The following is a 25,106-nucleotide window of genomic DNA, read 5'->3' on the forward strand; positions in this document are numbered from 1 at the left end:
GGGCCTCTACTATGTTATTGGTGGTGATGTTATGGGTGGACCTCTACTATGTTATTGGTGGTGATGTTATGGGCCTCTACTATGTTATTGGTGGTGATGTTATGGGCTAATTTGTTAAACACTTAGTGTACAAACCCTCATTGTCAGGCTGATGGAAAAGCTAGCCAAAGAGCATTTAACTGGTTGAAGTGTTTAACTATAAATCAGTTGATTTGCGACAATAACACAAACATATTAAGCAGGAGATTCAAACGAGCCTTACAATTATAATCCAAAAGTAATGTGAAATGCACTCATAATCAACCTGTAAATGGAGGCTATTTTTGCTGTCAGCCTATGAGAACTCCCCTGAGTTTTCCCCCACGGTGGTGAATTACTGAATAGACACAGAGCTTAATGTGAGTTTCCTTGAGTAGCACTCCTGATCTTGCGCTGTAATATTCAGAATACATCGTGAAAAACTAAAATCTTAGCTCACCATTTTTGCTCCAGGCAGATATACTACATCCATAACTAGTGGTTTCCTCATTAGCAGATATAGTACATCCATAACTAGTGGTTTCCTCATTAGCAGATATACTACATCCATAACTAGTGGTTTCCTCATTACCAGATATACTACATCCATAACTAGTGGTTTCCTCATTACCAGATATACTACATCCATAACTAGTGGTTTCCTCATGACCAGATATACTACATCCATAACTAGTGGTTATTTACCAGATATACTACATCCATAACTACTGGTTTCCTCATTACCAGATATACTACATCCATAACTAGTGGTTTCCTCATTACCAGATATACTACATCCATAACTAGTGGTTTCCTCATGACCAGATATACTACATCCATAACTAGTGGTTATTTACCAGATATACTACATCCATAACTACTGGTTTCCTCATTACCAGATATACTACATCCATAACTAGTGGTTTCCTCATTACCAGATATACTACATCCATAACTAGTGGTTTCCTCATTACCAGATATACTACATCCATAACTAGTGGTTTCCTCATTACTAGATATACTACATCCATAACTAGTGGTTTCCTCATTACCAGATATACTACATCCATAACTAGTGGTTTCCTCATTACCAGATATACTACATCCATAACTAGTGGTTTCCTCATTACCAGATATACTACATCCATAACTAGCGGTTTCCTCATTAGCAGGGAGGAGTTTCTACAATCAGATTGTGTGTGCATCGCCCTCAATCATCGATGTTACTACTAATGTGAAAACAATACAAAATATGACTATTCTTGCTCATTTTGTGGGCCTTTAATCATCTGTCTGACTTTGTTGTTCATGCAGGAGAGAGACGTGACTATCGTGGATCCTCTGGGGAGCCTCAACAACCTCATGATGCTGACGAGGCAGAGAAGAGTCTCTCCACATTAGAACACCTCAAGAAACACCTGCAGACATCCACAGGGAAGAGAACTCACTGCTGCTCTGACTGTGGGAAGAGATTCACCTCCCCATCAGGCATTAAAATTCATCAGAGAATCCACACAGGAGAGAAACCTTTTAGCTGTACTCAATGTGGGAAGAGTTTTACTCAATCAACCAGCCTGATATCACACCAGAGAACTCACACAGGAGAGAAACCTTATAACTGTGCTCAATGTGGGAAGAGTTTTACTAGGTCAACTGGCCTGATATCACACCAGAGAACACACACAGGAGAGAAACCTTATAGCTGTGATGAATGTGGGAAGAGTTTTGTTACATCTAACAGTCTGACTAAACACCAGAGAACACACACAGGAGAGAAACCTTATAGATGTGATGAATGTGGGAAGAGTTATGTTAAATCTAGCAGTCTGACTAAACACCAGAGAACACACACAGGAGAGAAACCTTATAGATGTGATGAATGTGGGAAGAGTTATGTTAAATCTAGCAGTCTGACTAAACACCAGAGAACACACACAGGAGAGACATCTTATAGCTGTGATGAATGTGGGAAGAGTTTTGTTACATCTAACAGTCTGACTAAACACCAGAGAACACACACAGGAGAGAAATCTTATAGATGTGATGAATGTGGGAAGAGTTATGTTACATCTAGCTGTCTGACTAAACACCGGAGAACACACACAGGAGAGAAATCTTATAGCTGTGCTCAATGTGGGAAGAGCTTTAATGAGAAAAGCTGTCTGACTAAACACCAGAGAACACACACAGGAGAGAAGCCTTTTAGCTGTAATCAATGTGGGAAGAGTTTTACTCAGTCAGCCAGCCTGATATCACACCATAGAACACACACAGGAGAGAAACCTTATACCTGTGCTCAATGTGGGAAGAGTTTTACTCGTTCAACCAACCTGAAATCACACTGTAGAACACACACAGGAGAGAAACCTTATAGCTGTGCTCAATGTGGGAAGAGCTTTAATGAGAAAAGCTGTCTGACTAAACACCAGAGAACACACACAGGAGAGAAGCCTTTTAGCTGTAATCAATGTGGGAAGAGTTTTACTCAGTCAACCAGCCTGATGTCACACCAGAGAAAACACACACAGGAGAGAAATCTTATAGCTGTGCTCAATGTGGGAAGAGTTTTACTATGTCTAACAAGCGGACTTCACACCATATAACACATACAGGAGAAACCTCAGCTGTGATCAGTGTGACCAGAGATAATCTGATAAAATACCTCAATCAATGAAATAATGTCACAATGTAGAATGTTTTAACATTGTAGTAGGAGTATTTTAATGATGTCATAATGTTGAACCCTAAACGTTTGTCCCCTGTTCTATTGATTTCAACATGATATGGATATTAGCCTCAGGGGGAAATCCAGGCTCTGAATTGAAAGAGTACTATTTATGTGATTTAACAAAAAATGACTAACAAAAAAAGAGTTGTGTTACACTTACCACGTTGGTGACCCACTTGAATCAAAATGCAACACTTCAAAATGTATCTAGCTGTTTTCTACAAATTATTAAGAAGTTAGTTTTCCGTATTGGATATGAGTTTTGTTTGGGTTCATTCCAAGGGGACGAGAGTTCTAGAAGCTCGTGGTAATTATTATTTTTTTAATTGTTTTTAATTGTTGACAGCCAGTGGACACCATGTTTATATTGGTGAAGGTGAAGCATTGTAGTGGATGGAAGTTGTTTTCTGTTGGTGGTGAGCACGTAAAGTGGAGTTTTTAGAAAAGCCTCTGAGTGTGTATTCCTAAGTGGGGGGCACCTTGGAGGTGTAAACAGGGCTGAGTCAGCTATCTGTGTGAACTGGATGAAAACTAGAATCTTTGTTTACTATTTAAGACAGTTTATGATATAGTATAAGCTAGTAAGGTGCACCTGGAATTATTTTAAACCTGTAATTGTTTTAAACCTGTAATTATTTTACACCTGTACCCCATTTTAGAAGTATTGAAAGATATAAATGTATGAGTTGCAAAATCCTAGGAACTAACCTTGACATAGAAATGTGAAAAATGAAAATATTCCTGTAGGTTAAAATATTAATTGATTATTAATATTAGTTATGTTTGAGAATAGCATTGTGTGACAGGCTGACTTGAAAGATTTTACTCAACATTTTACTGCGTGGCAATACTGTGTTTGGATTCTGAAGGGCATTTATACAAAAGAGGTAGTCTAGACACTGTATTAATACCATTATGCATTTGAATCCCATCTACAGCTACCATCTAAGATATTAATTTCCCTCCACAAGGGGGCGGACATGTAACGTTTCCAAAATGGGATATTATTGTACATGTAACGTTTCCAAAATGGGATAGTATTGTCCATGTAACGTTTCCAAAATGGGACAGTATTGTACATGTAACGTTTCCAAAATGGGATAGTATTGTCCATGTAACGTTTCCAAAATGGGATAGTATTGTCCATGTAACGTTTCCAAAATGGGATAGTATTGTCCATGTAACGTTTCCAAAATGGGATAGTATTGTCCATGTAATGTTTCCAAAATGGGATAGTATTGTACATGTAACGTTTCCAAAATGGGATAGTATTGTACATGTAACGTTTCCAAAATGGGATAGTATTGTTCATGTAACGTTTCAAAATGGGATAGTATTGCACATGTAACATTTCCAAAATGGGATAGTATTGCACATGTAACATTTCCAAAATGGGATAGTATTGTCCATGTAACGTTCTGCCCCCTTGTGAGTTAATAGTATTGCATGCTGTAGCAGGCTATATAAAGAGGAAGACCTCCATTGACGATTCAGTTCGTTGTAACATCTCGTCTGGACAGGTCACCGTCCTAAGTTAGTTAGTTAGTTAGTTAGTTAACAAAGCTAACGTTAGCTAGTTCATTATCACAAAAGTGAGAACTGCTCTAGATTGGAAACTTACGTTAATGAGTGTAAAGCCATGTTGGCTTTATGGAAACGATATACAATATATGGGAAAGAATATAGTTGAGGAAATAATCCAAACCTAGTTGTGCCTAGTTAGGACATAACGTTAGCTAGCTAGCTAACGGTACTGTACTGTAGCTCATACAACGCCGACGGTCAAACCCGGCTTTCTATTATTTACGTTCATTAACTATAGTAACGTTATGGAATATATTCACAGAAAACTATCATTGTCTTCGTTATTCATTATTAGTATGTTATATTATTATAATACATTATTTCGAGACATATTCAGAGCCAAACATCAACCCAACTTAACCTTTTTAACTGTTGTCGCATCCAAACTTGTCACCATCGTTTTCAGTTGTAATTGCGAAGTTCCCGGAAGAAGTCCAGCAACAACGGAGGTTCCTCGATGAACCCACCTTCTAACAAGTTCTTTGAAGAACCTTTTGGGGCTGTTTTTCATTGACCAAGAACCCTACGGTTCTTAGGGGATCTGAGAACAACTCCAGTTGAACCCTTCATTTTTAGAGTGTAGTCGGCTCTATTTACTCTCAGATTCAAACATGATGATTAGTATCAACTGTCAAGTCAGCTGCTGCTGCTCCAATACAGTTTGAGGTGAGATGGTGAACTGACGTTCAACTGGGCAGTCAGCTGCTGCTGCTCCAATACAGTATGAGGTGAGACGGTGAACTGATGTTGAACTGGGCAGTCAGCTGCTGCTGCTCCAATACAGTATGAGGTGAGACGGTGAACTGATGTTGAACTGGGCAGTCAGCCGCTGCTGCTCCAATACAGTATGAGGTGAGACGGTGAACTGATGTTGAACTGGGCAGTCAGCTGCTGCTGCTCCAATACAGTATGAGGTGAGACGGTGAACTGATGTCGAACTGGGCAGTCAGCTGCTGCTGCTCCAATACAGTATGAGGTGAGACGGTGAACTGATGTCGAACTGGGCAGTCAGCTGCTGCTGCTCCAATACAGTATGAGGTGAGACGGTGAACTGATGTTGAACTGGGCAGTCAGCTGCTGCTGCTCCAATACAGTATGAGGTGAGACGGTGAACTGATGTTGAATCATAATGATTAAGTTAATTAAAATGAATTAGTGATACTATTAAAAAATTGTATTTGTCATATTAAATATATTACTCTATTGTTATCAGATAGAAACATGATGGAATATTGTACATCATATTAGCATCAACATACATTATTGTTTCATACAATTTCACATAATAAGGATATTTAATATTTTCAAGTTCAGAACCCATCACCTGCTATGTAAAAGAGACAGAAGAATGCACAATGGTCAATGCTATCTGGGATCCTTGGGACATCTCTACCCTAAACCCTAACCCTTAAACCCTAACCGTAACCATTTTAAATGTCAACTTCAACGGGCTAGGACGTCCCAAGGATGTATCTCTACCTGAAAATACATGATCTAAATGATTGATCGTTGGTATTCAGCAGTCATAAAGCCTTATTTACTTTAATGAACTACTAAAATTGTGATTTTGTCAGACAGCATAGACAGCAGCTCTACACTTTATTGACTGACTGATCCATTCATCCTTCCATCCCTACTCAGCCTTCCTCTCCTCTGAAGACCCAGTGAGGGTGGAGCTCAGTCAGAGAGCTGTTGAGGGACTGGTTAGGAAGAACACTTCTACATCCAGAGAGGTGAGAGGTCACACATGGTTTAGATGGTAAATATTTATGTCCCCTTAGTGGTTCATCACGTCAGCTAAAGGGAATATGTTCCATCATCTATGTTTATTTACATTAGTGCAAATTGTCCACTGATATGGGTGTAATTTCTCACCCCTTTTGGCTGTATGAAAGTTAATTTCCCCTCAGGCACACACATTTCTTCTTTGTTATTACCCGAGCCACTGCCTGTTCAGCCTGCTATCATCCAGAAGGTGAGGTCAGTACAGGTGCATCAAAGCTGGAACTGAAAGACTGAAAAACAGCTTCTATCTCCAGGCTATCAGACTGCTAAACAGCTTCTATCTCCAGGCCATCAGACTGTTAAACAGCTTCTATCTCCAGACCATCAGACTGTTAAACAGCTTCTATCTCCAGACCATCAGACTGATAAACAGCTTCTATCTCCAGGCCATCAGACTGATAAACAGCTTCTATCTCCAGGCCATCAGACTGTTAAACAGCTTCTATCTCCAGACCATCAGACAGCTTCTCTCTCCAGACCATCAGACTGATAAACAGCTTCTATCTCCAGACCATCAGACTGATAAACAGCTTCTATCTCCAGACCATCAGACTGATAAACAGCTTCTATCTCCAGGCCATTAGACTGAAAAACAGCTTCTATCTCCAGGCCATCAGACTGTTAAACAGCTTCTATCTCCAGGCCATCAGACTGAAAAACAGCTTCTATCTCCAGGCCATCAGACTGATAAACAGCTTCTATCTCCAGGCCATCAGACTGGTAAACAGCTTCTATCTCCAGGCCATCAGACTGTTAAACAGCTTCTATCTCCAGGCCATCAGACTGTTAAACAGCTTCTATCTCCAGGCCATCAGACTGTTAAGCAGCTTCTATCTCCAGACCATCAGACTGAAAAACAGCTTCTATCTCCAGGCCATCAGACTGATAAACAGCTTCTATCTCCAGGCCATCAGACTGGTAAACAGCTTCTATCTCCAGACCATCAGACTGTTAAACAGCTTCTATCTCCAGACCATCAGACTGTTAAACAGCTTCTATCTCCAGGCCATCAGACTGTTAAACAGCTTCTATCTCCAGGCCATCAGACTGTTAAACAGCTTCTATCTCCAGGCCATCAGACTGTTAAACAGCTTCTATCTCCAGACCATCAGACTGTTAAACAGCTTCTATCTCCAGGCCATCAGACTGAAAAACAGCTTCTATCTCCAGGCCATCAGACTGTTAAACAGCTTCTATCTCCAGACCATCAGACTGATAAACAGCTTCTATCTCCAGGCCATCAGACTGATAAACAGCTTCTATCTCCAGGCCATCAGACTGATAAACAGCTTCTATCTCCAGACCATCAGACTGTTAAACAGCTTCTATCTCCAGGCCATCAGACTGTTAAACAGCTTCTATCTCCAGACCATCAGACTGATAAACAGCTTCTATCTCCAGGCCATCAGACTGATAAACAGCTTCTATCTCCAGGCCATCAGACTGTTAAACAGCTTCTATCTCCAGGCCATCAGACTGTTAAACAGCTTCTATCTCCAGGCCATCAGACTGTTAAACAGCTTCTATCTCCAGGCCATCAGACTGTTAAACAGCTTCTATCTCCAGACCATCAGACTGTTAAACAGCTTCTATCTCCAGGCCATCAGACTGAAAAACAGCTTCTATCTCCAGGCCATCAGACTGTTAAACAGCTTCTATCTCCAGACCATCAGACTGTTAAACAGCTTCTATCTCCAGGCCATCAGACTGGTAAACAGCTTCTATCTCTAGACCATCAGACTGGTAAACAGCTTCTATCTCCAGACCATCAGACTGATAAACAGCTTCTATCTCCAGACCATCAGACTGGTAAACAGCTTCTATCTCCAGGCCATCAGACTGTTAAACAGCTTCTATCTCCAGACCATCAGACTGTTAAACAGCTTCTATCTCCAGGCCATCAGACTGTTAAACAGCTTCTATCTCCAGACCATCAGACTGATAAACAGCTTCTATCTCCAGGCCATCAGACTGATAAACAGCTTCTATCTCCAGGCCATCAGACTGATAAACAGCTTCTATCTCCAGACCATCAGACTGTTAAACAGCTTCTATCTCCAGGCCATCAGACTGTTAAACAGCTTCTATCTCCAGACCATCAGACTGATAAACAGCTTCTATCTCCAGGCCATCAGACTGATAAACAGCTTCTATCTCCAGGCCATCAGACTGTTAAACAGCTTCTATCTCCAGGCCATCAGACTGTTAAACAGCTTCTATCTCCAGGCCATCAGACTGTTAAACAGCTTCTATCTCCAGGCCATCAGACTGTTAAACAGCTTCTATCTCCAGGCCATCAGACTGTTAAACAGCTTCTATCTCCAGGCCATCAGACTGATAAACAGCTTCTATCTCCAGGCCATCAGACTGGTAAACAGCTTCTATCTCCAGGCCATCAGACTGGTAAACAGCTTCTATCTCCAGACCATCAGACTGTTAAACAGCTTCTATCTCCAGGCCATCAGACAGCTTCTCTCTCCAGACCATCAGACTGAAAAACAGCTTCTATCTCCAGGCCATCAGACTGTTAAACAGCTTCTATCTCCAGGCCATCAGACTGTTAAACAGCTTCTATCTCCAGGCCATCAGACTGTTAAACAGCTTCTATCTCCAGGCCATCAGACTGATAAACTGCTTCTATCTCCAGGCCATCAGACTGGTAAACAGCTTCTATCTCCAGACCATCAGACTGTTAAACAGCTTCTATCTCCAGACCATCAGACTGTTAAACAGCTTCTATCTCCAGACCATCAGACTGTTAAACAGCTTCTATCTCCAGGCCATCAGACTGTTAAACAGCTTCTATCTCCAGACCATCAGACAGCTTCTCTCTCCAGACCATCAGACTGAAAAACAGCTTCTATCTCCAGGCCATCAGACTGTTAAACAGCTTCTATCTCCAGGCCATCAGACTGTTAAACAGCTTCTATCTCCAGGCCATCAGACTGGTAAACAGCTTCTATCTCCAGGCCATCAGACTGTTAAACAGCTTCTATCTCCAGGCCATCAGACTGTTAAACAGCTTCTATCTCCAGGCCATCAGACTGTTAAACAGCTTCTATCTCCAGGCCATCAGACTGTTAAACAGCTTCTATCTCCAGGCCATCAGACTGTTGAACAGCTTCTATCTCCAGACCATCAGACTGTTAAACAGCTTCTATCTCCAGGCCATCAGACTGTTAAACAGCTTCTATCTCCAGGCCATCAGACTGTTAAACAGCTTCTATCTCCAGACCATCAGACTGTTAAACAGCTTCTATCTCCAGGCCATCAGACTGTTAAACAGCTTCTATCTCCAGACCATCAGACTGGTAAACAGCTTCTATCTCCAGGCCATCAGACTGTTAAACAGCTTCTATCTCCAGGCCATCAGACTGATAAACAGCTTCTATCTCCAGGCCATCAGACTGATAAACAGCTTCTATCTCCAGGCCATCAGACTGTTAAACAGCTTCTATCTCCAGGCCATCAGACTGGTAAACAGCTTCTATCTCCAGGCCATCAGACTGGTAAACAGCTTCTATCTCCAGACCATCAGACTGTTAAACAGCTTCTATCTCCAGACCATCAGACTGTTAAACAGGCATCATGAAATCATTGGCCCTTTAATAATGTTTGCATATCATTTCTCATCTCATATGTATAAACTGTATCTCAGTCTATGCTGCTCTGACATTGTTTATCCATATATTTATATATTCCTAATTCCATTCCTTTACTTAGATTTGTGTGTATTAGGTATTTGTTGTGAAATTGTTAGATATTAATTGTTAGATATTACTGCACTGTGGGAACTAGAAGGACAAGCATTTCACTACACCTGCAATAACATCTGCTGAACACCTGTATGTGACCAACAACATTTGATTTATTATGAAGGTAATTTGTGTCAAATGTACTTTTCCCCTCATTCACCCCATCTCTTTACATTGCTGATGCATATTCAGTGGCCTGACTGTGTCCAGACTATGTCAAAGGCCCATCCTGGTAGATCTGAACCTAATGCAGCTTGGAGTGATCAGATGACAGAAGTCACATTTAGGTGCCAGGTGTAACTGAGGCCATAGATGCTCCATATCCATTACTTTGAGTGTTTTATATAATATGACTAAATGCATTTCTTTCTGTGTTGCAGGGACAGTCAATAAATGGAACAGCAAGGCCACAGAACATGACATAAGCAGAGCTATGGGAGACCACTTCAAGCCCCTGGTAGAGCCGGGGGTGGTGTTTACCACTCCACCACACCTTCAGCAGGCTGGAAAAGTGGGATTGATCTGGTTGATCCATTTGTTTGTGTCTGTTTCCAGTAGTTGAATCCTTTGACGTATTGTTGAATTAAACATTTATCTTCAACAAATGCACTGGGTTGGTTGAAAAGTGATACTAAACGTACATACCAGCACTATTTTGACATAGTGGGAGATTTACTGAATTTATACTTTTTTCATAATAAGATGGACCAAGATGCGTATTGGTTTTGCAAGAGTCTGTTGATTGTCAGTCATTGGGTTCATTAGTTTTGCAATATGTTCAAATCAAATCAAGCTTTATTTATACAGCACATTTCAGACATGGATGCTTCACAGGAAAAAAATAAAACAATGAAAATAAACAGAAATATTTACCACAACAAACATAACATTAACAACTGAAAGACGAATTAGCATTCTAAGGAAAATCCCTTGATTAAAATATTAATTGGATGCAACATCCAACCCAAAATATAAGCATGTTTTTAGGAGGGGCTCTGAAAGACACTATGGGGGTGTCCACTGGAAGTTGACTAGTAACAACAACTGGGACCTAAAAGACACCCACCATGAGACCCACTAAATCTGCCCAAGAAGAGGCAAACAAAAGAAAAACCCACATCGAACTTAAAGACAGGAAGTAAACCAAAAAGGTGGAGCAACTAAAGGTGTTGACTCTCCACATGTATCAAGACAACTGGAGCACTGGGCCAGACACTCTTAAATAGAACCTGGACCAGCTCAGGTGAAACACCTTCCCATATATTCCTTCCCTATATACACAATATACACAAACATCTCCCACAATAATCATATTACTTGTAATTTTTTTAACAAGCTCCTTAAACTGCACAAGCAGCAATAAATCACTGATATCGATTAGGGGGAAATCAGGTTGTTCGTGCTGTTGAAACTAACACAACTAAAAAAACACATGGAAATGGGAGATATATTTTTCCTCACTGATTAGAGGACAACCTGCAGAAGACAGTCAGCTACATTTTGGAGTGATGCATTTAAATTTAGGGGTCACTAAACAAAGGAACACAACATTTATGTCATCACTCATCGATATCATGTTGAAATCAATTGCGTGAGAGGAGGGAGATGAGGTTGCAAGTCCTGTTAAAACTAACAGCTCCAAAACCACACGGAATCTGGGAATAATGTGTACATCCCTGGTTAGAGGACAATTTGTAGAAAACAGCTATCTACATTTTGAAGTGTTGCATTGTGATTCCAGTGCGTCACCAACGTGGTGAGTGTAACACAACTCTTTTTGTGTTAGTCACTTTTTGTTAAATCTCATAAATAGTAACTCTTCCATTTCAGAGCCTGGATTTTCCCCCTGAGGCTAATATCCATATCATGCTGAAATCAATAGAACAGGGGACAAACGTTTAGGGTTCTACATTGTGACATCATTAAAATACTCCTTCTACAATGTTTAAACATTCTACATTGTGACATTATTTCACTGATATCATGAAACAACTCCTTCATGTAGTTTCTGATGTTTGATCAGAGATCTTTTATCAGAGAATCTCTTGTCACACTGATCACAGCTATAAGGTTTCTGTCCTGTGTGTATTCTCTGGTGTACAGTCAGACAGCCAAACGTACTAAAACTCTTCCCACATTGATCACAGCCGTAAGGTTTCTCTCCTGTGTGTGTCCGTTGGTGTACTATCAGGCTGTTTAGCTGAGTAAAACTCTTCCCACATTGACTACAGCTATAAGGTTTCTCTCCTGTGTGTCCCCGCTGGTGTACTATCCGGTTGCTTAGCTGAGTAAAACTCTTCCCACATTGATCACAGCCATAAGGTTTCTCTCCAGAGTGTGTTCTCTGGTGTCTAGTTAGATTGCTAGATGTAGTAAAACTCTTCCCACATTGATCACAGCCATAAGATTTCTCTCCAGTGTGAATTCTTTGATGTATTTTAAGGCCTAGTGAAGAGTTGAATATTTTCCCACAGTCAGAGCAGCAGTGAGATTTCTCTCCTGTGTGAACTCGCTGGTGTTTCTTGAGGTGTTCTGATCTGGAGAAACTCTTCTCTGCCTCGTCAGCATCATGATGTTGTTGAGGATCCCCAGGATCCACGATAGTTAAGTATCTCTCCTGTGTGAACAACAAAGTCAGACAGATGATTAAAGGCCCACAACAGCAGAAATCCACTGTTTATTTGAGGTAAAAGGTGATGCCCAGAGCATACCCATGAAGTTGTACAACAATTGACGTCTGTTAAAATATTTGACAATTAAGACAGTCAACTTAGCAACAATCATATTTTGTCTTGTTTTCACACTAGTAGTAACTAGAAAAGTTTTTAAAGTTGTTGAAACCCTAAGCAGTGTGCCAGATGACTTTTGGTCTCCAATATTGGCCCCTTTCTGTGTTTGCTAAAATTGCGACACGAGGGCGATGCGCACACAAAAATGATTGCAGAAACACTTCCCTGCTAATGAGGAAACCACTAGTTATGGATGTAGTATATCTGGTAATGAGGAAACCACTAGTTATGGATGTAGTATATCTGGTAATGAGGAAACCACTAGTTATGGATGTAGTATATCTGGTAATGAGGAAACCACTAGTTATGGATGTAGTATATCTGGTAATGAGGAAACCACTAGTTATGGATGTAGTATATCTGGTAATGAGGAAACCACTAGTTATGGATGTAGTATATCTGGTAATGAGGAAACCACTAGTTATGGATGTAGTGTATCTGGTAATGAGGAAACCACTAGTTATGGATGTAGTATATCTGGTAATGAGGAAACCACTAGTTATGGATGTAGTATATCTGGTAATGAGGAAACCACTAGTTATGGATGTAGTATATCTGGTAATGAGGAAACCACTAGTTATGGATGTAGTATATCTGGTAATGAGGAAACCACTAGTTATGGATGTAGTATATCTGGTAATGAGGAAACCACTAGTTATGGATGTAGTATATCTGGTAATGAGGAAACCACTAGTTATGGATGTAGTATATCTGCCTGGAGCAAAAAATAGTGAGCAAAGATTTTAGTTTTCACAATGTATTCTGAATATTACAGCACAAGATCAGGAGTGCTACTCAAGGAAACTCACATTAAGCTCTGTGTCTATTTACTAATTCACCACCGTGGGGGAAAACTCAGGGGAGTTCTCATAGGCTGACAGCAAAAATAGCCTCCATTTACAGGTTGCTTATGAGTGCATTTCACATTAAATATGGATTATAATTGTAAGACTCGCTTGAATCACCTACTTAATATGTTTGTGTTATTGTCGCATATCAACTGATTTATACTTAAAAAACACTTCAACCAGTAAAATGCTCTTTGGCTAGCTTTAACATCAGCCTGACAATGAGGGTTTGTACACTAAGTGTTTAACAAATTGGCCCATAACTTCACCTAACAATAACATAGACCAACTGTAAGACCCATAACTTCACCTAACAACATAGACCTACTGTAGGACCCATAACTTCACCTAACAACAACATAGACCTACTTCACCTAAGACTATATATAATTTAATATTTCAGGTGAAACATGGAAACTAAAATGTCTTTGTCATGACATTTCATAACCTGATCACCAGATAATTTTGTGAATAATCCCACTAGGCTACTCTGTAATGTGTTGTCATTCTAAATGTCCTGAATAAAGGAAAATAGCTCTGTGTGTTGTACAATAGCCTATCCATCAAGGAACAGTTCTCTACACATTATGAGCTAAGTATCTCTGTGTCCAGACAGACTAACGAGACCCTACAGTACATCAACCAGACAATAACACATTATAAACATACATTTGTTAGGGATGTTGGATCCAACATGGAGAACGGCATAACTGTCTTTACCAGAGTAATGAATGAAGAAGCACTTTGGTTGTTGTTGCATGTCGTGATATTTGTCATGTGACTGTCATTCAGAAAATGATTTCCTGGATCAGCTGATGATAGTTGAACATGTGACTGTAACTAAACAGCTACAGTATTAAGTATTATGTGTAATTATTGAAGAACGACGTTAATGACAGTATCTATTTGGGTGTTGTCAATAAAGTTAAGGTGACTCTCGGTTAGAACCATTGGATTTAGCAAACTCTGAAATTATTTAGTATTTCTGTGCCCATGAAAACTGTTTTCCCAGCGTAACACAAGGAGACACTAAATGTTACGTAGGTAGAGAGCATTTCAGAGATCTGAATACAAACAACTGTCCTAACAGGACAATAACCTAAACCACAAGGCCAAATCTACACTGGAGGAGCTTACCAAGATGACATTGAATGTTCCTGAGTGGCCTAGTTACAGTTTGGACTTAAATCGTCTTGAAAGTCAATGCAAGACTTGAAAACGGATTTCTAGCAATGATCAACAACATACTTGACAGAACAGGAAGGATTTTAAAAAGAATAATGAATATTCACATGAAGATCAGTCTCCTATTGGATGACATCACGACTTCCCATCAAGCCAACTCCTTGGAGGCCTTACTATGACATCACTCACTCCTTCTAGTTTGCAGTTGTTAAAAAAACACTATTTTGCTCAAAACATTTATTTGTTTCCCATTAGTGTGTTTATACTTTACTGTATTTATATCACTTTTCAACAGGAAAAGTTTTTTAAAAATCACTGTAGGACGTCATGAACAATTCCGACAGTACAGAAACATATTCAAGTGTAGAATGCCCTTTTAAAAATCACACATTAGTTCAACAACTGCAGAGTTTGTGTCCCTGTTTTATAAGATAGCACTCACTGTATTTACTGGTGTTAATCAGATCAATGTCCCTGTTTTATAAGATAGTACTCACTGTATTTACTGGTGTTAATCAGATCAAGGTCCCTGTTTTATTAGATAGTACTCACTGTATTTACTGGTGTTAATCAGATCAATGTCCCTGTTTTATTAGATAGTACTCACTGTATTTACTGGTGTTAATCAGATCAATGTCCCTGTTTTATTAGATAGTACTCACTGTATTTACTGGTGTTAATCAGATCAATGTCCCTGTTTTATTAGATAGCACTCACTGTATTTACTGGTGTTAATCAGATCAATGTCCCTGTTTTATAAGATAGTACTCACTGTATTTACTGGTGTTAATCAGATCAAGGTCCCTGTTTTATTAGATAGTACTCACTGTATTTACTGGTGTTAATCAGATCAATGTCCCTGTTTTATTAGATAGTACTCACTGTATTTACTGGTGTTAATCAGATCAATGTCCCTGTTTTATTAGATAGTACTCACTGTATTTACTGGTGTTAATCAGATCAATGTCCCTGTTTTATTAGATAGTACTCACTGTATTTACTGGTGTTAATCAGATCAAGGTCCCTGTTTTATTAGATAGTACTCACTGTATTTACTGGTGTTAATCAGATCAATGTCCCTGTTTTATTAGATAGTACTCACTGTATTTACTGGTGTTAATCAGATCAATGTCCCTGTTTTATTAGATAGTACTCACTGTATTTACTGGTGTTAATCAGATCAATGTCCCTGTTTTATTAGATAGTACTCACTGTATTTACTGGTGTTAATCAGATCAATGTCCCTGTTTTATTAGATAGTACTCACTGTATTTACTGGTGTTAATCAGTTCTCCAGTCTTCTCTTCTTCGTCCTCCTCTAATGTGACAGTAATCTCCCCCTCTTCATCCTTAATTCCAAAAACGTCTTCATCTTCTTTCACTTCATCCTCCACTCCAAAAACTGCATCTTCCTCCTTTTCTTTCACAGTAACATCCTCCTCCTCTTTCACTCTGAACGCGTCTTCCTCTTCTTTCACTGTAACGTCTTTCTCTTCTTCTTTCACTGTAACAGCCTCACCCTCTACTTGTTTTTGTATTGAAACAGCCTCCTCTTCCTCCTCCTCTTTCACCAGAGCTTCTTTCTCCGTCCAACAGACATCCTCTTCTTTAACAGGAGGAGAGTAGCTTAGTGAACTCATGGTCGGGGATAATAGCTAGTTAGCATTAGCGACTAGCCTAGTGCTAACTTAACCAGCCAGCTAGTTGACTTACAACGTAAATATTACATAAAATTGAGTACTATGTTTAAATCACAGTGGCAATTAAACCACGAAATTGTCTTAAGAACTTGAATGTTCAGACTTTGTCGGCTAGCGAGCTACCGAGGTGGCTGCAGTTGTTGAAGAAGCTTTCCGTCCACTAGATTATACGTCACACTAGAAACATCGCCTGAAAGACACATATCGCCATCTGCTGTCTGGAGGGAGGAAACGCAGTTGAGGAGGGAAAACTATTTTTATTCTTCATTGAATTATAATATTATAAAGCAGTTTAGGGAAACGTTTTTTCCTCTCCATTAAATATTAATATTATATCAACACGTATAAAGAGCAACAAGTTTTGTTTGATTAGTTCAGATTTTTTCTGAGAATTTAAAACAAACTCTACATCTACTCCACATCTGTATTTCTGATTCAGTCAAATAACTAGATATCAAAATAAGCACCTAGTTATTGATACCCTTGATAAAGATGAGCTAAAATTACTGTATGAAATAAATAAATAAACTTTACCCACTACCAGGATATTTTAGCCCAAAACCTGGTTACCTCTCTGCTAGGAGGCTGAAACTTGGCCATAAGTGGATCTTCCAACAAGACACATCAACATCCACAAAGAAATGGTTAATTGGGTACAAAATCAACATTTTCAATGGCCATCTCAGTCTTCGGACTTGAACTCCATTGAAAACCTGTGGTTTGAATTGAACAGGGCAGTCCACAAGCGCAGACAAAATAAATCAAGGACATGGAGAGATTCTGTATGGAGGAAGGGTCTAAGGTCCCACCCAATGTGTTCTCTAATCTCATTAAACATTTCAGTGTTGTTATCCTCCCAAGGGGAGGGTGCTGGAGTATTAAAAACATGGGTGGCAATAATTCAGACCCCTAAATTTTGAGAATTACATGTTAAACTAAAGCTCTTTCACTGAGCAATTGTATCAGTAGAAAATAATATAATTTCCCTTTATTTTTTGGTGTAACAATACATCATGTAGATGTATATAATTAACATTCTAGGTCTATACTGCTCCTACATGGTGTAACAATACATCATGTAGATGTATATAATGAACAGACTAGGTCTATACTGCTGCTACATGGTGTAACAATACATCATGGTAGATGTATATAATGAACAGACTAGGTCTATACTGCTCCTACATGGTGTAACAATACATCATGTAGATGTATATAATTAACATTCTAGGTCTATACTGCTCCTACATGGTGTAACAATACATCATGTAGATATATATAATGAACAGACTAGGTCTATACTGCTGCTACATGGTGTAACAATACATCATGCAGATGTATATAATGAACAGACTAGGTCTATACTGCTCCTACATGGTGTAACAATACATCATGTAGATATATATAATGAACAGACTAGGTCTATACTGCTCCTACATGGTGTAACAATACATCATGTAGATGTATATAATGAACAGACTAGGTATATACTGCTCCTACATGGTGTAACAATACATCATGTAGATGTATATAATGAACAGACTAGGTCTATACTGCTCCTACATGGTGTAACAATACATCATGTAGATGTATACTACCGTTCAAAAGTTTGGGGTCACTTAGAAATGTCCTTGTTTTTGAAAGACATTTTTTATTTTGTAAACAGTGTGCTGGCTTTCTCGTTCTTTAATAACAAAGCTTTTGTAAACAGTGTTTTTGCAATGCAGCAATTCAACCATGAAGGCCTGATTCATGAAGTCTCTGAACAGTTGATGTTGAGATGTGTCTGTTACTTGAACTCTGTGAAGCATTTATTTGGGCTGCAATCTGAGGTGCAGTTAACTCTAATGAACGTATCTTCTGCAGCAGAGGGAACTCTGGGTCTTCATTTCCTGTGGCAATCCTCATGAGAGCCACCCATACCTTGTCACAACACAACTGATTGGCTCAAATGCATTAAGAAGGAAAGAAATTCCACAAATTAACATTTCATTGAAATTAATTCCAGGTGACTACCTCATGAAGCTGGTTGAGAGAATGCCAAGAGTGTGCAAAGCTGTCATCAAGGCAAAGGGTGACTGCTTTAAAATATCTCAAATATAAAATACATTTTGATTTGTTTAACCCTTTTTTGCTTACTACATGATTCCATATGTGTTATTTCATAGTTTTGATGTCTTCATTATTATTCTACAATGTAGAAAATAGTAAAAATAAAAACCCTTGAATGAGTAGGTGTGTCCAAACCCTTGAATGGTACTGTATGTAAATGTGATATTTCAGTTGATGTTTTTGTTACATTTGAAACATTTATAAAAACCTGTTTTTGCTTTGTCATTATGGGGTATTGTGATGTCATTCTGGGGTATTGTGATGTCATTATGGGCTATTGTGGTGTCATTATGGGCTATTGTGATGTCATTATGTGGTATTGTGTGTAGATTGAGGGTAAAATATTTATTTAATTCATTTTCGAATAACGGAGCAAAATGTGGAAAAAGTGAAGGGGTCTGAATACTTTCCGACTGCACTGTATATATTGGGGCAGTACTTAGTGACATCACTTCCTGAAACAGGAGGTACAAATATATAACATAGGTTCACAATATCAACATTCAATGTATCAAAATATATGACCAAGCTGGATGTGTAAACACCAGCCCAGCCACAATCCTAGAGGTTCACTGATGATCAACCTCCTCCTTCACATCTGACTCCTGATGATCAACCTCCTCCTTCACATCTGACTCCTGATGATCAACCTCCTCCTTCACATCTGAGTCCTGATGATCAACCTCCTCCTTCACATCTGACTCCTGATGATCAACCTCCTCCTTCACATCTGACTCCTGATGATCAACCTCCTCCTTCACATCTGACTCCTGATGATCAACCTCCTCCTTCACATCTGACTGCTGATGATCAACCTCCTCCTTCACATCTGACTCCTGATGATCAACCTCCTCCTTCACATCTGACTCCTGATGATCAACCTCCTCCTTCACATCTGACTCCTGATGATCAACCTCCTCCTTCACATCTGACTCCTGATGATCAACCTCCTCCTTCACATCTGACCAGCTATGTATTTATCACTGTAAAAAGCAAACTCCACATGCATTTGTAGGTAGCTAGCTAACAGCCATGGAGGAGGGTGAAAGGATAGCAGCCCCAACTGTCAGTGAGAGAGGAGGCTATTCTGGATAGGGCAGGTACTTTTGTGTAGTTCCTGTCCCTAGAAGTGAGGACGGAGATAATAGTAACATAATATTCAGTGTGGTGTAATTTGACTATAATGAAGTCTGTTTCTTGTGAGGTTTTCTGTCCTCAGATAAAGAGCTCTATGAAAGCCAGTCTACATATGAAGAGGTCCCAATGAAGAGCAGTGGTTCTCAGTCCTGGGGACTCAGAGGGGCACATTGTTGTTTTTGCCTTCACACTGCACAGCTGATTCAAATGATTCAAACTCATCATCAAGCTTCAAGTGGTATTTATGTATTCATTTGTGATGCTGTCCTTGATATGATTCTGTTATTGTCACATGCTACACATGTACATATGTGTGCCCATGCATCTATCAATCCAATGTTATCATGATTTGTTATCAGGGATATTATACTTTAGTAATCCACAATGACCTGGTGATGTAACAGTCTAATAATTACATTGTCTTCCATATTCCTACAGAGACCTTGTAACTGGAGATTCCTTCATAACGATTGCCTACAGTTACCGTGTAGGGCACTGCAAGGTTGGGTGACCAGGGTCATCTGGGACTGCCTCCTGGAGGAATTCAGGTGTGTGAAGGCTACCTGTGTCCTGCGTAACTTCATGAGGATGGACACGAGGACCAGGAGGGGATCTGCAGCTCGCCGCCGTGTGCCAGAGGAGGAGTCTGCTGCTCTGCAGGAAGTTTCAAGGATGGGGTCCAACAACGCAGCAAGAGAGGCAATCCGTGTGCAGGAGATCTTCACCTCCTACTTCTTCAAAGAGGGTGCTGTTCCCTGACAACACCATAGACGTCACTATGCACAACCAAAAGCTCTTTTAAGAGCCATTCACATTGCAATAAGAGTATTCTTCCATTTACTGAGCTATGTCAACTGCAGTTATTCAATTCACAGTTTCTCTTCCTTTGATTTCTACTTCTCAGGTGAGGGTGCTGTTTAGGTAAGGGTGTGATGTCTGTACAAAAACAAAACAGGCTATTTTAAATCACCCATATTGAAAAAATGTAGAACAATTAGACACCCTATAACCCACACCTACACACACATGTATCAATCTGATTGATGGATTGTGTTGTGCAGTAAACAGGTTCAGGTGTATAACTGTGGCTCCTTCCACCTTCAAAGAATAGGCAAGAGGGCCAACCATGGAGAATAGTGAGACACTTCATTATTTCTATAACTACGCTATATTGTTTATCCTTGTGTGTCCATTCATGTTTTTCAGCATAAAGTACTCTGCAGCCACTTAGTGTGGTGTGGACACCAGGTGAGGCCACACACAGATTCCTGTTGAACACTGTCGCTTTAACGACCTTATTTTCTCAATAACAGTCTCTCTCCTTCACTTCATCCCTCTCTCCTCTTCTCCCTAAATCCTCTAGGTTATATCAGCTGTGTCGGTGAACCCCTCCTGCATCTGAACTGGCTACATAGAGGGCACAGCATGATCAGAGGTGAGAGGTCACTTGGTCAGGTCAACAGGAAGTATTATTAAAGAGATGCTTTACATTGAAATACAGATAGAGATGCAGTAGTCCCAGAGTTAATGATCCCAGGTCAGTTTATATTATACAGGAAGTATTATTAAAGAGATGCTTTACATTGAAATACAGATATAGATGCAGTAGTCCCAGAGTTAATGATCCCAGGTCAGTTGTGCATTTCACCTCCTGATTGATGACTAACAATGTTAAAATAAAAACACAAGGTTTAAACATGCTCTCTCTCTCCATCTGTCTCTCGTCTGCAGGTATGTTTTGATGTGAGAGGAGGCCAACCCCCAGTCCCATCATCACCACCTCACCTGCTTTTAAGAACCTTTGGGCCGACGAGAGACACTATTATGTAATTGTGATGAACTGAGAGAATATTTATGTAGCACTGTGATTCATTAATCATGTGCTGCCTTCCCTGCTCCTATGTGCTTACCTCTTTCCCTTTCTGTCTTTTACACCTCTCTCACCACCTCCTCTTTCTTCCTCTGTTTTTATAATGCACAACAGATGTGCATTGAAGTACAGATTAAACTTGTATTTATAACACTTGGATAATGAGCTTTTCAATAAAGCGTTTCACATTCTCTACTGGTTGAAATGAAGTGTAATGTGATGAAATACTCCACCTATCCTGTGTTTATCAGATCAATGCAGATGAAGGGCATTAGATGTTGAGATGAACCAGTGTTAGAGTATTTACATGATGCATAGGAAGTGTAGTGTTCTGTTTTTTAACATTATATTTCTGTATATATGAATTAACTAGTTAAATCCTGTTTCTAGTCTATTAGTTACAATGTGTAACCATTGATGTCCCAGGATCAAGATTGGTAAACACTGTTGAAGTGTATAATTGTAATACATACATGCAGACACAGCGTCATTCAAAGACTGGAATTTGATACTCCTGGTATTGGATATGACTGAAAAATAATCTCAAAGACATTCATACCTAAACTGCACCTTTATTTGCCAAGGTAGAGTACATGATCAGTGAATATATTAAATGTACAGGCTACAATGTGGGGATCTCATGCATGGTAATAACTACAAGTATATACGACTTGCATCCTTGGTACAACATGATATTATATTCTACTCAATCCATAGGCTTCATTAATGTCATTCAGGCTGTTTTGAAGTTGATACAACTGGCTATGATAGCTGAGGTTCATAGCTAGGTTCTGAACTAATATGTATACCAAACGTTTGGGTCCATACACAGATCGGCTAGATAGCTAGCTACACATCCATAGGCATACAGGTATTTTAATCATCCACTGCACAATAAGCAAGAACATCGCTAGCTACGTTATTTCATCTATCTGCATGGCAAATATCAGCAAGGGAAGCTTACACAATTGTACATTCAATTTGCAGTAAATTCTTCAGCTAACTAGATTCTATACATCCACTGTTTAACAAAACGACCGCCTGGTTTGCTGGTTATTTCAGGAGTCCCTAAAACAACCAGAATTACAATTACATACTCATGTCACAACAGCCATAAAGCTAGTCAGCTAGCTGGCTAATGTTAGCTAGTCAGCTAGCTGGTTAATGTTAGCTAGTCAGCTAGCTGGTTATTGTTAGCTAGTCAGCTAGCTGGCTAATGTTAGCTAGTCAGCTAGCTGGTTATTGTTAGCTAGTCAGCTAGCTGGCTAATGTTAGCTAGTCAGCTAGCTGGCTAATGTTAGCTAGTTAGCTAGCTGGCTAATGTTAGCTAGTCAGCTAGCTGGCTAATGTTAGCTAGTCAGCTAGTTGGCTAATGTTAGCTAGTCAGCTAGCTGGCTAATGTTAGCTAGTCAGCTAGCTGGCTAATGTTAGCTAGTCAGCTAGCTGGCTAATGTTAGCTAGTCAGCTAGCTGGCTAATGTTAGCTAGTCAGCTAGCTGGCTAAATCTCGATTTTCGTAAATGAACTTTACGATAAAAAATGCATAATCGTTTGTCTCTACATGAACTAACATTCCTGTCAACTGTACATGTTTTTGCATGATTCGTTATGAAGTTATAATCCCTTACATTTGCTTCCATCCTAGTATTTCTGTCCGCCATCTTTGATCCAGTTCAGTTCTGTGTAGGGGTACCCCTCTCTCCTAGTATTTCTGTCCTCCATCTTTGATCCAGTTCAGTTCTGTGTAGGGGTACCCCTCTCTCCTAGTATTTCTGTCCTCCATCTTTGATCCAGTTTAGTTCTGTGTAGGGGTACCCCTCTCTCCTAGTATTTCTGTCCTCCATCTTTGATCCAGTTCAGTTCTGTGTAGGGGTACCCCTCTCTCCTAGTATTTCTGTCCGCCATCTTTAGATCCAGATCAGTTCTGTGTAGGGGTACCCCTCTCTCCTAGTATTGCTGTCCTCCATCTTTGATCCAGTTTAGTTCTGTGTAGGGGTACCCCTCTCTCCTAGTGTTTCTGTCCGCCATCTTTGATCCAGTTCAGTTCTGTGTAGGGGTACCCCTCTCTCCTAGTATTTCTGTCCACCATCTTTGATCCAGATCAGTTCTGTGTAGGGGTACCCCTCTCTCCTAGTATTTCTGTCCGCCATCTTTGATCCAGTTCAGTTCTGTGTAGGGGTACCCCTCTCTCCTGGCGCTGGAAGATGGCGGCGAGTGTAGACGAGATTTCAGCTTGCTCCGAGTAACCTTAACTTTTATCCCTCTCAAACTTACTTAAATGTAACGGAACTTGGCTTATAGTAAACACAATAGAGAACAACACTTAGTTGACCGATAATTTGATTCATAACTTTGAGAAATGGAAGGAAAAAATGTGCGAAAGAGCAAAGGGAGGAGAAGGCAGTTGCTAGCTGAGCACTCATACGTTGGAGAAAAACCGCCACCTGACTCCTCAGGAGAAGAAATGGAGGATTCTGGACATTCGGTTGATTCTGACAATGCAGTCAATAGTCCTGCACCCAAAAAGACACATAAAGAATTATCTTTGCGCGAATTACAGGTCAACATAATCGATGCTGTCTCTGCAAAGATAAACGAAAGAGCCGATGGTCTGGAGAAAATGATACCCGAAAACACATCAAAAATAGTTGACCTCGAGACCTCTGCATTCTGACTGTACACCAGAGAAGACACACAGGAGAGAAACCTTATATATGTGGTCAATGTGGGAAGAGTTTTGGTCAATCTGGAGAACTGACTTTACACCAGAGAATACACACAGGAGAGAAACTTTTAGCTGTGATCAATGTGGGAAGAGTTTTACTACATCTGATCATCTGACAGTACACCAGAGAATACACACAGGAGAGAAATCTTATAGCTGTGATCAATGTGGGAAGAGTTTCACTACATCAAGCATTCTGACTGTACACCAGAGAAGACACACAGGAGAGAAACCTTATAGCTGTGGTCAATGTGGGAAGAGTTTTACTAGATCTGACCATCTGACTTTACACCAGAGAACGCACACAGGAGAGAAACTTTTAGCTGTGATCAATGTGGGAAGAGTTTTACTACATCTGATAATCTGACAGTACACCAGAGAATACACACAGTAGAGAAACCTTATAGCTGTGGTAAATGTTGGAAGAGTTTTGGTCAATCTGGACATCTGACAGTGCACCAGAGAACACACACAGGAGAGAAACCTTATAGCTGTGGTAAATGTGGAAAGAGTTTTGGTCAATCTGGAGATCTGACTCAACACAAGAGAACACACACAGGAGAGAAACCTTATAGCTGTGGTCAATGTGACGAGATACTCTGATAAAAGATCTCTGATCAAACATCAGAAAATACATTAAGGAGTTGTTTCATGATATCAATGAAATAATGTCACAATGTAGAATGTTTTAACATTGTAGTAGGAGTATTTTAATGATGTCACAATGTAGAACCCTAAACGTTTGTCCCCTGTTCTATTGATTTCAACATGATATGGATATTAGCCTCAGGGGGAAAATCCAGGCTCTGAAATGGAAGAGTACTATTTATGAGATTTAATAAAAAGTGACTAACAAAAAAAGAGTTGTGTT

General features: G+C 39.8%; 2 long non-coding RNA genes across 2 annotated transcripts in view; one reads left to right on the forward strand and one right to left on the reverse strand.

Annotated features, from left to right (window-relative positions):
- Positions 1-25,106, reverse strand: part of LOC145877332 (uncharacterized) — a 166,532-nt gene that overhangs the window by 43,833 nt on the left and 97,593 nt on the right. The gene's annotated exons all lie outside the window — the stretch shown is intronic.
- LOC145877326 (uncharacterized) lies at positions 20,964-21,702 on the forward strand. Its single transcript, XR_014391649.1, has 2 exons — positions 20,964-21,076; positions 21,373-21,702. It is a non-coding gene; the product is annotated as an uncharacterized LOC145877326 (long non-coding RNA).

The sequence above is a fragment of the Salmo salar genome, unplaced genomic scaffold, assembly GCF_965601325.2.
Source record: "Salmo salar unplaced genomic scaffold, fSalSal1 ptg000867l, whole genome shotgun sequence".
Classification (NCBI taxonomy): domain Eukaryota; kingdom Metazoa; phylum Chordata; class Actinopteri; order Salmoniformes; family Salmonidae; genus Salmo; species Salmo salar.